General features: G+C 44.4%; 1 protein-coding gene across 1 annotated transcript in view; it reads right to left on the bottom strand.

Annotated features, from left to right (window-relative positions):
- APBB1 (amyloid beta precursor protein binding family B member 1) overlaps positions 1-12,481 on the bottom strand; it is a gene marked incomplete in the record, with an annotated part of 1,507,904 nt that overhangs the window by 935,919 nt on the left and 559,504 nt on the right.

The raw sequence follows: 12,481 nt of genomic DNA, 5'->3' as shown, positions 1-12,481 counted from the left end.
GAGGGTTCGTGGTCTGCACTCTTGTGGGAGGAGACGCTGGACTCTGCCCTTCTGAGCTGGGAATTTCTGGTTAAAGGCTTATAGTGTCTGCATATTTGAACTGCTTCTTACTGAAATTGGTACACCTTGTTTGCTGTAGCATAGACTAGATCCAGGCCTGCTGAATCTAGCTATGTTTGTATAACTTAAGCACTAATCCAGGCATTCTTTAAAGTACTCAACTGTATTTTCTACTGCTTGGTAGTAACTTGATTAAAGTGTAGCTATCATTCTAAGTCTTCTGGATTAAGCACTTGGGCTCAGACCAGTTGTTTAACATTAGGAAGGTTTGTGGCCTGCACTGTGGTGGCAGGACAGGTAGCTTACATCCTTCTAAGTTGGGAACTGCTGATTGAGGGCTCAGTGTCTGTTATTCTAAAAGTGTATTAGTTCTGGTTTAAGCACTTGGGCTTCAGGCCAGTTATTTTACATTAAGAAGGTTCGTGGTCTGCACTCTTGTGGGAGGAGAGGCTGGACTCTGCCCTTCTGAGCTGGGAATTTCTGGTTAAAGGCTTATAGTGCCTGCATATTTGAACTGTTTCTTACTGAAATTGGTACACCTTGTTTGCTGTAGCATAGACTAGACCCAGGCCTGCTGAATCTAGCTTTGTTTGTATGCTTGTTTGCTTGTTATTTCCCTGAAACGCTAATTCCACCTAAAATGCGGCTTTTCAGCGCTTCTGTGGATCCCTAGTGATATCTGCATTGCTTACTGTACTTATTTCCTTGTTTCACTTGAAAGAAAGTTACTGTTTGTCGTTTTTGCATTTAAGTTACCTGTAACACACTGCATTTAAGTTACCTGGCACTTGCTCACTAAAGCAATTATATAACTCAGCACTAAAAAATTTAAAGCGCTACACCCTCACAAACTCCCCTTGAGTACCTTGTTCCCCACTGGCCTTTTTTTTCAATTATAAAGGAATTCCCAATACTATTCTAGCATGTCCAAAGGTCAGTTGTCAATCTCCTCTCCGGTCCAGCTGGTGAATCTGGGAATCTTGAGGCAATGTTACAACTGCCTCATGTACACAGACAACCTTCTCCTCCTCCCAACAAATTCCAACACATGTGAGAGATGCAACCATATAGCCAAACTGGAGGCTAAGCTCTCTCAACTCAGTACTGGCGTAACCAGTCAGGAGGAGAAGGAAACCACATTCACTACAATTCCAGTCTCACATAGACCTACCATGGCAGCAAACCAAACACAAACACAAAAAAACATACTCGGAGGCTCTAAATAAAAATCTGCCTGAGCAGCAGAGACCTCCAAAGCAGACACCCAAGCAACCGCTACCCCAAAACAAAACACGTGCAACACATAGTTCACAAAGCCAGTGTGCCAAACAGTCACAGCCCTTAAGGCTAAAAAACACACCTGATACACTTGTAATAGGGGACTCTGTCGTCAGGCACACTGACGTCCCACTCACCAGGCTGAACAAGGAGAAGGTCACGGTGAGCTGCCTGTCGGGTGCTAGGATCCGCCACATAACACAAGCACTCAGGTCACTCCAAGACAAGTACAAATATGACTCCATCATTGTCCATGCTGGTGTGAATGACCTGAGACGTACCTCCCTGGACTACATGAAAAGAGACAGAGGAGCTCTCTGAGCATGTAGCCACGGCCGGTATGACCCTGACCTTGAGTAGCATCTTACCCTCACCAAGAATGATGCCACAATATAAAGACAAGATGATTAATTTCAACAATAGTATTGGTGTCATTCAAAGGGGATCCAATGCCCGTCAGCCTGGGATGCCATGCTCGACAAGCCACGATGCTTCGCTAGGGATGGCTTGCACCTGTCACCCCTGGGCTTTCGGATATTGGCAAAGGCTTTTGCTACCCCCATAGTGCCTTTTTTAGGTAAGGCTCAAAAGACAAACCCACCTCCATAGGTATCAGAAGGGATAAGAAACTAAGAGTAATGCTACTCAACGCCAGAAGTCTAAACCTCAAGATGCATGCACTGGAAACTCTCCTTAGCATGGAGAACATCGATATCTGTGCAGTAACAGAAACCTGGTTCAAGGCTCCCGAGAGCACCCCAGCACTACCAGGTTATACCTCATACCATGCTTTTCGGCCCCAAAACTTGGACCGAACCAGAAAAGGAGGGGGAGTATCAATATTCGTCAAAGATACCCACACCTCCAGGTTGGTGGCACAGCACAAAGCATCAGAGACTATCCATGTGCACCTAACAGTGGGTAAAACTGCCTTCCAGTTTATAGCCTGCTACAGACCACCCTCCCAAACCCAGGAACCCCACTCGGCCTACCTGAGAACACTGGAAAATATGAAGGTCTCTCCAAACACAATTATATTGGGCGACTTTATCTACCCAAACATAGACTGGGAGCATTACTCTAGCTCCAACACCCTAGCGCAAAGGTTCCTAGAATTTATAAACTCAAATGCTATGGAACAACTTGTTACCACTCCTGCAAGAGGGGAAAACATACTGGACCTGATCATCACCAACATGGGGACTCTATGCTCCAGACCAGAAGTGTATCCCTCACTGGTAAGATCAGACCATAAACTAATCTCAATGGATATTCACATCCCGACCCCACCCCCTGCCCAGAAAATCAGAGTGAAAAACTTCTCTAAAGCAAATTTCGCACTCCTCAAAACCGAGGTGGAATCCTTCAAAGCCCCTGGGCCTGTGGAAAATACGGCCCAGACTGCAGAATCCTTAATAAACGCATTCTATGAACACCTTCAGGAATGCATGGATCATGCAATCCCAAATAAAACCAAGACCCAATCCTCCAAAGGCAGACGTCCTGTCTGGTGGACCCCAGCCATAAACAAACTATACAATAGAAGGATGAAGCTACTACATGATAGAGCAAAATCCCAAAAAGGGAAGGCATCTCTGATCAGTGTTAGCAAAAAACTACGGGCACTCATAAAATCGTCTAACGCCAGCTTCGAGAGAAAAATTGCACAGGACACTAAGGATAATCACAAGGTTTTCTTTAGTTATGTTAGGAACCTGGGTGGGAATTCCCAGATATGCTCAGAATTAGTCCAAAATGACAAAAATACACCGAACCCACAGACATTGCCAACATCCTAGCTGACAGGTTCAGCGAAAACTCCCCCCCCCACCACCAAAAGGGCAAATATCTATCCCAGCAGAGTGCTGCCCCCCTTACATCTCAGATGCTCAGGTAAGAGACGCCCTCTCCAAAGCAAAAAAACACAGCATCAATGGGACCAGACGGTGTCCCGGGCTGCGTCCTACATGAACTCCAAGAAGAGCTAAACCCAAACATAAAACTACTGTTCAATCTCAGCCTTACCACAGGATATGTACCCAAAGAGTGGCGTACAGCAACAGTGGTCCCTCTCCACAAAGGTGGTGCCTCAACGGATCCTGGAAACTATCGCCCCATAAGCCTGACTAGCTTGGTCTGCAAAGCTATGGAAAGGATCATCATGGACCTCATAAATAAAGATATTGGGGACCTACAGACACTGGATCCTACCCAGTTCGGCTTTGTTAAGGGCAGATCCTGCCTCTTAAACCTGGTCGATTTCTTTGAAACAGTCACCAAGGCCATTGACGAGGGGAAGGTGGTCCACACAGCCTACCTGGACCTCGCAAAAGCCTTCGATACAATACCCCACTCGGGCATTATAGATAAGCTCACCAGCTTAAATATAAACCCCTATGTCACTAGATGGGTTGCAAACTGGCTCAAGGACAGAACCCACATGGTTAGAATTGCTGGAGCCATGTCAGACTCCAAACCCGTTACAAATGGTGTCCCACAAGGCTCAGTCCTGGGACCTCTCTTGTTCGGTATATATTTCTCGGAGGTACAGGCCAACACGGAAGGACTGTGGCTGACCAAGTTTGCAGATGACTGCAAACTGGGCGCCATAATAGACTCTCCAGCCGACACAAGCATCCTCCAAAAGGGCCTCATAGAAACAGACAACTGGTGCCAGAGCCATGGCCTCAAGCTAAACGCCAAAAAGTGTATAGTCATCCCCTTTGGCAAAAACAAATTGCCCACAAATTACCACATAGGTGGTAATCCATTAAGTACAGAAGTAATTAGGGACCTGGGGACCCAAGTTGATAGCAATCTCTCATTTGACAACCACGTGGCCAAAGTGGTTAGAAAAACATTTTATACAGCCCACCTAATCATGAAGGGATTCACATCTAGACCAGGGGAGGTCATCGTGCCTCTTTACTCATCCCTCCATCAGGCCCATAATTGAGTACAATGCCTCTTTTGGGATGTACCTTACCAGACACCTGCTGCAACTGGAAAGACCCCAAAAGTACCTCACCAAGAGGATCAAAGGGCTCAAACAGATACTATATGCTGCCCAGTTAAAGAAACTCCAGCTCTACTCAGTGGCATACCGCCTGCTCGGAGGTGATCTGTGCCTGACGTATAACGCCATGTCCAATCCGGAATTAATGGACATGCTGCACCTCAGAAAATCCAAATCCCATCGAGCTACGCGCTCGAGAGACTTGAACCTCAGCACTGAAATAAATAGGACATGCTGGAGGGACAGATTCATAACCCAGAGGCTCCCTTCACTCTGGAATAAAATCCCAGTCCAGGTTAGGCAGAGTCCCTCATTGACTCTCTTCAAGAGGAATCTTGATGAGTGGATGGGGGATCGTAGGTTTACCCCGGGTATCACTTCTGTGTCACTGTTAGACAGAGGCACAGTATACTAACCTCGAAAAAGGGCATAGCAAAATTAATTTAAAATGGGTGGCGAAAGCCAAACACACTCTGGCTAGGCTTATAAATGCCCTGGGGCAGATAGCCTAGTATGAATCTATGAACCTATAAAAGTCCCAGAAAGTGTAATTCCTTGGCAGTCTTAGTTGTAAAACTCCCTTAACAGAGGCCTTAACAGCTGGATATGTGACAACCCCAGTAAATGCTAGTAAATGAACAGATACATGAACTTTGCTGCATTATAAGCAAATAAATAAATGCATAAAAGTAATAGTCATGGCTGTGCTGACTAACAAGGAGCTATCAGTAACTAGACTTGTTTTGCCATGCGTCTTTGAGGTGTAGTTTCCTTAATCAGAAAAGGAGGGAATGCATACCATAAGGTAACAGTCCCTTTAAATGAAAAGGTCTATCTAGGAGGCAGTGCTGTAGGGAATAAAAGAGCAAAAAAGTTTCACTTAATTGCTGCTTTGCGTAGCCAACAGATTTACTTCTGTAAGTCCTCATATAAGAGCCATCTTCCTGAAGATGCATAAAGTCACGTACTCACCATAACGTTCCATCTATGTTGTCCATTTTCATTCTTCCTCAATAATTGAGTTTGGATGCAGTCCTTGGATCCGACTCAGCCACTTCTTCCAGATAGAACACTTGAACTCTGAAGCTTCTCCCCATAAAGCCCTAGCCATTTAACACACATCAGATCTAGTTTGCTGCCCATAGATATAAACAGCAGTGGAAATTAAGAAAAAAATGGAAGCTGGAAATCTAACAAGGAACAGAGTTTCCTCCAAAACTCTTTGATCTATCCAGGAGTTAAACAAGGAGGGGGTAGGTGGATGGGAAGCTAAAGAATAATGAAAATGGGCAATACACATGGAATGTTATGGTGTGTACATAATTTTTTATCTAATGTCATTTTCATTCATTCCTCAACAATTGGGACAGTGGCCCCAGCTACCTAAACCCCAGGAGGACTCTAAGAAAGGATATTGTGGAACACAGACGAGCCAAATGCTGCTCATCTCCTGGAGACCAGATCCAATTTGCAATGAGCAATAAAGGTGTGACAACTAGCCCAAGTTGTCGCTGCATAAACATCATTCAAGGAAGTTCTAGACAAAAAGGCTGAGGAAGTTGCCACAGACCTCGTGGAATGGGCTCTTGGAGGCTTTGGTAAAGGCAAATCCACTTTTTCAAAAACAAGGGTAATACAATCAGTCATCCATTTGGCCAAAGTCACTTTAGATACAGCTTTGCCTAGTTTTGAATCAGAAAAGGAAACAATTGTTCAGATTTTCTCAAATCCTTGGTTCTGTGAAGAGAGAAACATAACTTTCTGTGGACATCCCAAAGATATAACATATATTCGCCTCCATTAAGAAAGAAGACTGGGAGATCGATGACCTAATTAACTCTGACACCACCCTTGGTAAAAAGGAAAGATTGGTCCATATAGAAACCTTATCATTATGACAAATTAAATAAAGTTTAGAGGACAGTGCTTGAAGCTCAGACACTCTTCTGGCAGAAGTGATGGCAACTAGGAAAAAGAGTTTTCCAGGTCAAAAAATTCATATCAGACTTAGCTGACAGTTCAAAGTTGGGTTGAGTCAAGGCCTGAAGAACAATATTTAGATCCCAAGTAGGGATAGGATCTTTTAAAGGAGGTCTAAGTAGGTTCTTATGGGAAAGGTTTTACACAGCTTACAGGAAGCTAAAGTAGAATTATTTACTCCTATATGAAAGTTGGAAATGCCTGCTAATTGCACTCTGACAGCTAAGGAGCTGGCACCTTTATTGAAAATTGTAGCTAAAAAGTCAAGAACCCTTGATATCTGTGCTGAAAAGGGGTCTAAATTATTTTTGTGGGCCCTAAAAACAAACCATTTCCATTTAGTTTTATGAATTTTCCTAGTGGAAACTTCATGGGAAGACAACAAAATATGACAGATGGGAGAAGAGAGCCTGGGCTGTCTAGTAATCAATGAAACTGGAGAAAGAGTGCAGTCAACTTAAGCCCGAAATACCTAGATGAGTCATGCCTGTCTGGTGAGACAGGAGGTCTGGAGTTGGATCCGGAATCCAGGAAGGATGTAGAAGATAAGACAAAAGGAAGGAAAAGCAGATCGGATGAAGCCAGTACAGGGCAATAAGGATAGCTGCGCTCTTCAACTGAGATGCTTTCTGGAGAAATTTGGGGATCGAGGTATCGAGGTAATGGGGGGGGGGTAAGCATAAAGGAGACCGGGGGGGGGGGTCAAATGTGAAGAAGAGGATCCCTCAGGGACTCATCCACTGGGGGTATCAGGGCAAAGAACCTGCTGCACTTGTTGTTAAAGGGAGAAGCGAGAAGGTCGCAACATGGTTGGCCCCATCAATGGAAAATCTTCTCTACCATGTTGATTAGAGAAACCACTCACTAGGCATCACAATAGAACTCCTTAACTTGTCTGCAATCATGGTAACTTTTCTTGGATATGCATTGCTATCAGCAGGAGACTGGAGGAGCTTGTCCATTGCCATACTCTCATAGCTTCTCGACATAGAGGGTAAGATCTGGTTTCCTCGTTTGTCGGTGTACCAGACCACCGACATATTGTCTGTCTGCATCGCAAAAGTCCTGGTTGGAAGAATGTCTAGAAAGGCCTGCAATGCTAACAAGATAGCTATCATTTCCAGAGCACTGACATGCGTGTTGGCCTCTTCGGGGGACCATGTGCCTTAGACTGTCCTTTCCAAGAATTGCCCCCCCCCCCCCCAATGTGAGAAGTGTCTGTGGTCACCGTGGCCTTGGGTTGAAGGAGAACAAAGGGATGGCCTTTCTTGTATTTGACTGGAGCGAATCCACCACAAAAGGTAAATCTTGCAAGCTTGAATTATCTTGACTGGCCTGGATAATGGGTGTTGGAGACTAGACCATTGAGTTGCAACTGTCCACTAGAAGATTTTCATATGGAACCTGGCCAGTGTTTCAAGAGTGACTGCTGCTGATATGGATCCCAAGGCTTGGAGTATCAGACACACTAGAAGAGAAGAACTCTGAATAATAATTTTGACGTGGAATTGAATTGAGAAGCTATTTGACTGGCTGTTTCAAAATGAGTTCCGATGAATTACAAAGTTTGAGTTGGAGTGAATTGAGATTTGTTCTACTGACAGATATCCCCAGATGAGAGCACAGCTGAAGGAAGTTGTGCCTTGCTTGAATTAGATGCCTGGCTGGAGCGGTCAGGAGCCAGTCGTCCAGGTATGGAAACACAGGGAATCCCAGCAGTCTCAGGTGAACTGCAATGACTGCCATGCACTTGGTGAACACCCTGGGGGCTGTGGCAAGACCAAAGGGCAGTGCTCTGAAATGGCAATGTCTGGTTCCTGGACGGAAGTGTAGATATCTTCTGGATCACCTTTTCATTTTGAAATAGTACATATCCTTAAGATCTATTGAGCGCATCCCGTCATCCTTGTGCAGACATGGCAGAATGGACTGAACTGTTACAATCTGGAACTCTGCATGCTGAACAGACTGATTTAGTTTGTTGAGAACCAAAGCTGATCAAGGCTCCTGTCTTTTCTGGCACTAAAAAGAATCTTCAATAAGTTCCAGACTCTCACTGGGCTGGGGGGACCTCTTGGATTACTCTGTTTTCTAGAAGCTTTTTTATTTCTAGTGCTGCTTCCTCTGACTGTATGGAACATTGTCATTTTCTTTAAAACAGATGGAGGAGGATGGGAACATGATACGATATAACCTCTGGATATCTTCCTCCTCACCCATGAATCATTTGTAATTTCTAGCCGGGCTCTCTAATGCCGAAAAAGATAACCCCCCAACTGCCTCCACAGGTGGACAGCTGGGTCTCTGTTCAGGAGGCACTGACAGGATCTGTCCAAGAAGGAATCTCTAGAACCTTGACTATGCGGACCATCTCTGCCATGGAGGTGGTGTCTTCCATTTGACTCCCCCTCCCACTCCTGGGGGGAACTCTCTCCATGTGCATCTTGAAAGGGACACAGGGATTTCTTGAACCACATTTTTCTACCACCTCATTAATTTGAGGAGTAGAAAAGCATACACTCACAGCAGACAGAGTTCCCCTTCCTGTTCACATCTAGAGAGATGGCCAAACAATGAGGTTCCGTCAAAGGGTGTACTGACAAAAGATCTGAAGAGGTCTGTAAAATCACACAAATGCATTCATGCATGTCTCCTAATGGAAATGCCTGAACCTGCCTAACGTGAAGTACCTTCAGCAGCATGAGAGAGAAGCCTCATGAATGAATTAGAAATAGACTGAAGGGTAGCCAACTGCGAGGCAATGGAACTCCCTTCCTCAGAAGATATGGTCCTAGAGAGAGATCTGGTAAAGTTCTTGATCATATCTTTCTGAAACCTTGTGAAATGTACCAAATAATTCAATGATCTAAGAGCAAAGTTAGGGGGGTGGACAAAGAAACTCAATTCTGCCAGTTCCTTTCTAGTGGCCACCACTATGACCATGGTATCAACAGATACTCCTTTACTCCAGTGTGGTAAATCTTTAGGTGCTGCAAGGATCTTGTTTGCTCTCTTGAGTATAGGCTCAGCTGTGTCTAGTTCCTTCCACACCAGTCGAGAGACTAATCTAGGAGTTCATTGGTGGTCGGAGTCACCCAGGAGGTAAACAGGCCTTTGTTTGAGGAGCTCTAAGATGTCTCCAAATGAAACCGCAACAATTCTGGGTAGTTAAATCTGTTTCCAAAATACTTTGAGGCAAAACTATACAGACGCTTAAAAGTGTGTTGATTAAATCTAGCACAAAACCGACAGCCAGGCGCGTTGTGATCAGGGCCTAGAGGCAAGGAATACAGTATAAATGAAAATCCTTATGAGGTATTTGCTTCCTGCAAGTAATACAATTATTAACTTTTTCTGACATCGGTATGGAGCAAGAAAAAAAGTTTCCCCAACGGGGTACTTAGCTTTAGTGAAGACTTCGGTTCTGAAACTCAAACTCGAATATTTTAGGAGTCAGCCGACTGACACCTGCGAAATGCTTCTGCTTCAGGCACCGCGCAGCAAGAAAGACTAAAAAAAAATGGCTTATGCTGCTTGTTTTATACCCCCTGACGTCATGGAAGAGGAGACAGCAACCGACGCAGGACCCTAGACTTTGGAATTCAGGCCGACTGAGGGCAACCTGCCAGCAGATTACCCAAATGTAATGACTGCAACAGTGAAACACGAAGAACATCATCAGGTAGTGATCTATGGGGCGCTTTCCCCTCATCAAAATCAGTGTCTTCAATAACAGACTGTTGCTGATAGTGTAAGTGCCTCCCTTTGTACTTTCTCATCTAAGGGACCTCCTCAGTGGGATGCTCCAGGGAGGTATCGGAAGATATAATGATACCCTGTTGGGTGGCCTGGAGACTGCTTCAGGCTAGCTGTCTCACTGGAATGGATGAATAAGACTCTGGACAGAGAAATCGAATGAGACAGGGAAGTCGGATCCTATGTGGACAGAGTTGCCTGCACTCTAGGTATACAGAATACTCTCTCCACTACCTTGAAAACTGAGTACCTGGGAGAAACAGAAACCAGCAGATCCGACAAAGCAGGCTTGCAGATTACTGGCTCTCGCTGCCCCGTAGGCAAACCATCCGAGCAGGGAGTTGGAGCCAAGCTATCTAACACCGATGCTCCAAGCAGAAGAAACAGCTCTGACACCTTTGGAGTCGAATCCAACACCCTGGAGCTGGTGCAGATGCTTCGGGACTGGACAGCTCAGAGAAACTACAGCAGTCGAAGAAGGCACTATCTTCCAATCCAAGGAAGACAACTCCATGGCTTTTGGATCCTACGGCTCCTATACTAAAGTGCAGATCAGAGAAGGAACTATAAAAGGTGGTGTGGCTCTATGGAGGGTCTCCAGACCCAATGGAGTCACAGCCGAAAGGACTCCCATTTGAATTTGTATCCTGATCAACTTCCTCATTATCCTATCCACAGCTACCTCAGATGGGTTCCTGAAAGACCAAAGAGAGGAAGCAGTAGAAGGCGGCCTTGAAAGAAATCTTGGACTGTTCAAGAAAAGGTGAAGGGCGCTTGGAAGTGATCAGCTCTGAAATCAAAGGTGGAGACTGGATCCAGAAGGCTCTTTCAGATTATAACTTCAGATCCAACACAATCAGATCAGATTTTCATCCAAGTTTAGACAGAGGCTCCAAAGATGAAGTTGAAGCAGAAGGAAGATCCAGGGATTTCTTACAAGACTTTTGGTCACAGAGCTATCCTTCTTATCTTATCTCTTGGGGGTTTCAGCCCCAGCACCCACAGAGGAATGTTTAGAGAGAAGTACACCACTAAGAATCAGTTTGTTCTTCCTGTCTACATGGGTAAGGCAGTTAAGTCTTTGCACATCTCGCACTCGCCATTTGATGATTAGGGCCTACACAGTACATGCACTCTGTATGGGCATCCGAATTGGGGATTTTATGCCCACATGCCACACATTCTTAAAGCCAGATGGCTTATCAGACATGTTGAACTGGACAGCCAAATGGAAATCAGAAAAGAAAATTGATATTTTTTTTAAGAAAAGAAAGGGAAGAATTACCAATGATTGTAAAATAAAAAGTACTATAAAAGATAAAAGTACTAGATGAACAGGGATAGGACTACCAGCAATGACATCAATAGTACTGAAGAGTACAAGAAAAAAATGTGTGTAATATATATATATATGTGTGTGTGTGTATATATATATATATATCTGTAAAGGACTAAAGGGGGGAAAAAGTAGTACTAAATAACAGTACAGATATTAAAAGAAAAAAATAGACAAAGTTAAACTTACTGACTAATGACAACTGTTGGAAAGTTCTATCCAAAGCTTGACAGCTCACAATCTACATCTGATCCCAATGGAGGCAAATAAGATCTGAAGTATGTTATGTGGCTGGGGCATTATGGATAAAGGGAGAAGCTCACCACGTGGTCAATAATCTGGAAGAAGAGGACCAATCAGACCAGAGAATCGAATCCAAAACCAGCTGTTAAGGACTGAATGATGAAGGTTAAGTGGAAAAGCTGTCCTGATTTGTAAATGTCCTGGTCATAATGATCTTTAAAAAAACATCACAGATGTGCACCATTTTAAACTCAAACTGCTGTGAACAGACTTCTCTTGCTCAATCAAATTGCTTTAGAGACAAGTTGATGAAACAGGTCCTCAAGCATAAACCAAACTCTCTAACTGAATACAGTCCCTGATGTAGGGAGGAGTTTCACTCCAAAGGGAATGTTTGTTACACCTATTCTCAACAAGAACAAGAAGTTATGTATTCACCATAACATTCGATGTATGTAGTCCATCTTGCCTCACATTCTTACCCGTTGGTTCAGAGCCGAATGTCGGCTCTGACTTGGCCAAACTTTTCTAGCTCGAAGTCTTTCTATTGGGTGGGCTAAGAAGGTATCCCATGCTGCATTGCTCTATATCCCCAGATCTAGTTTGCTGCGAACACCAGCACTCATTCTCCATGCATAACACCCAAGGAAAGGAAGAACAAACCGAAAATGAAGGGAGCTCTGACACCAGATCCTAACCTCTAGATCCTCCAGGAAGGGGGAAGGAGGGAGGGTAAGTAGGAATGTGAGGCGAGATGGTCTACATACATCGAACGTTATGGTGAGTACATAACTTCTTGATGTTATGTAGTC

The sequence above is a fragment of the Protopterus annectens genome, chromosome 5.part1 (assembly GCF_019279795.1).
Source record: "Protopterus annectens isolate FY-2018-M chromosome 5.part1, PAN1.0, whole genome shotgun sequence".
Taxonomy (NCBI): Eukaryota; Metazoa; Chordata; order Ceratodontiformes; family Protopteridae; genus Protopterus; species Protopterus annectens.
This window is presented reverse-complemented; position numbering and strand designations above follow the sequence as displayed.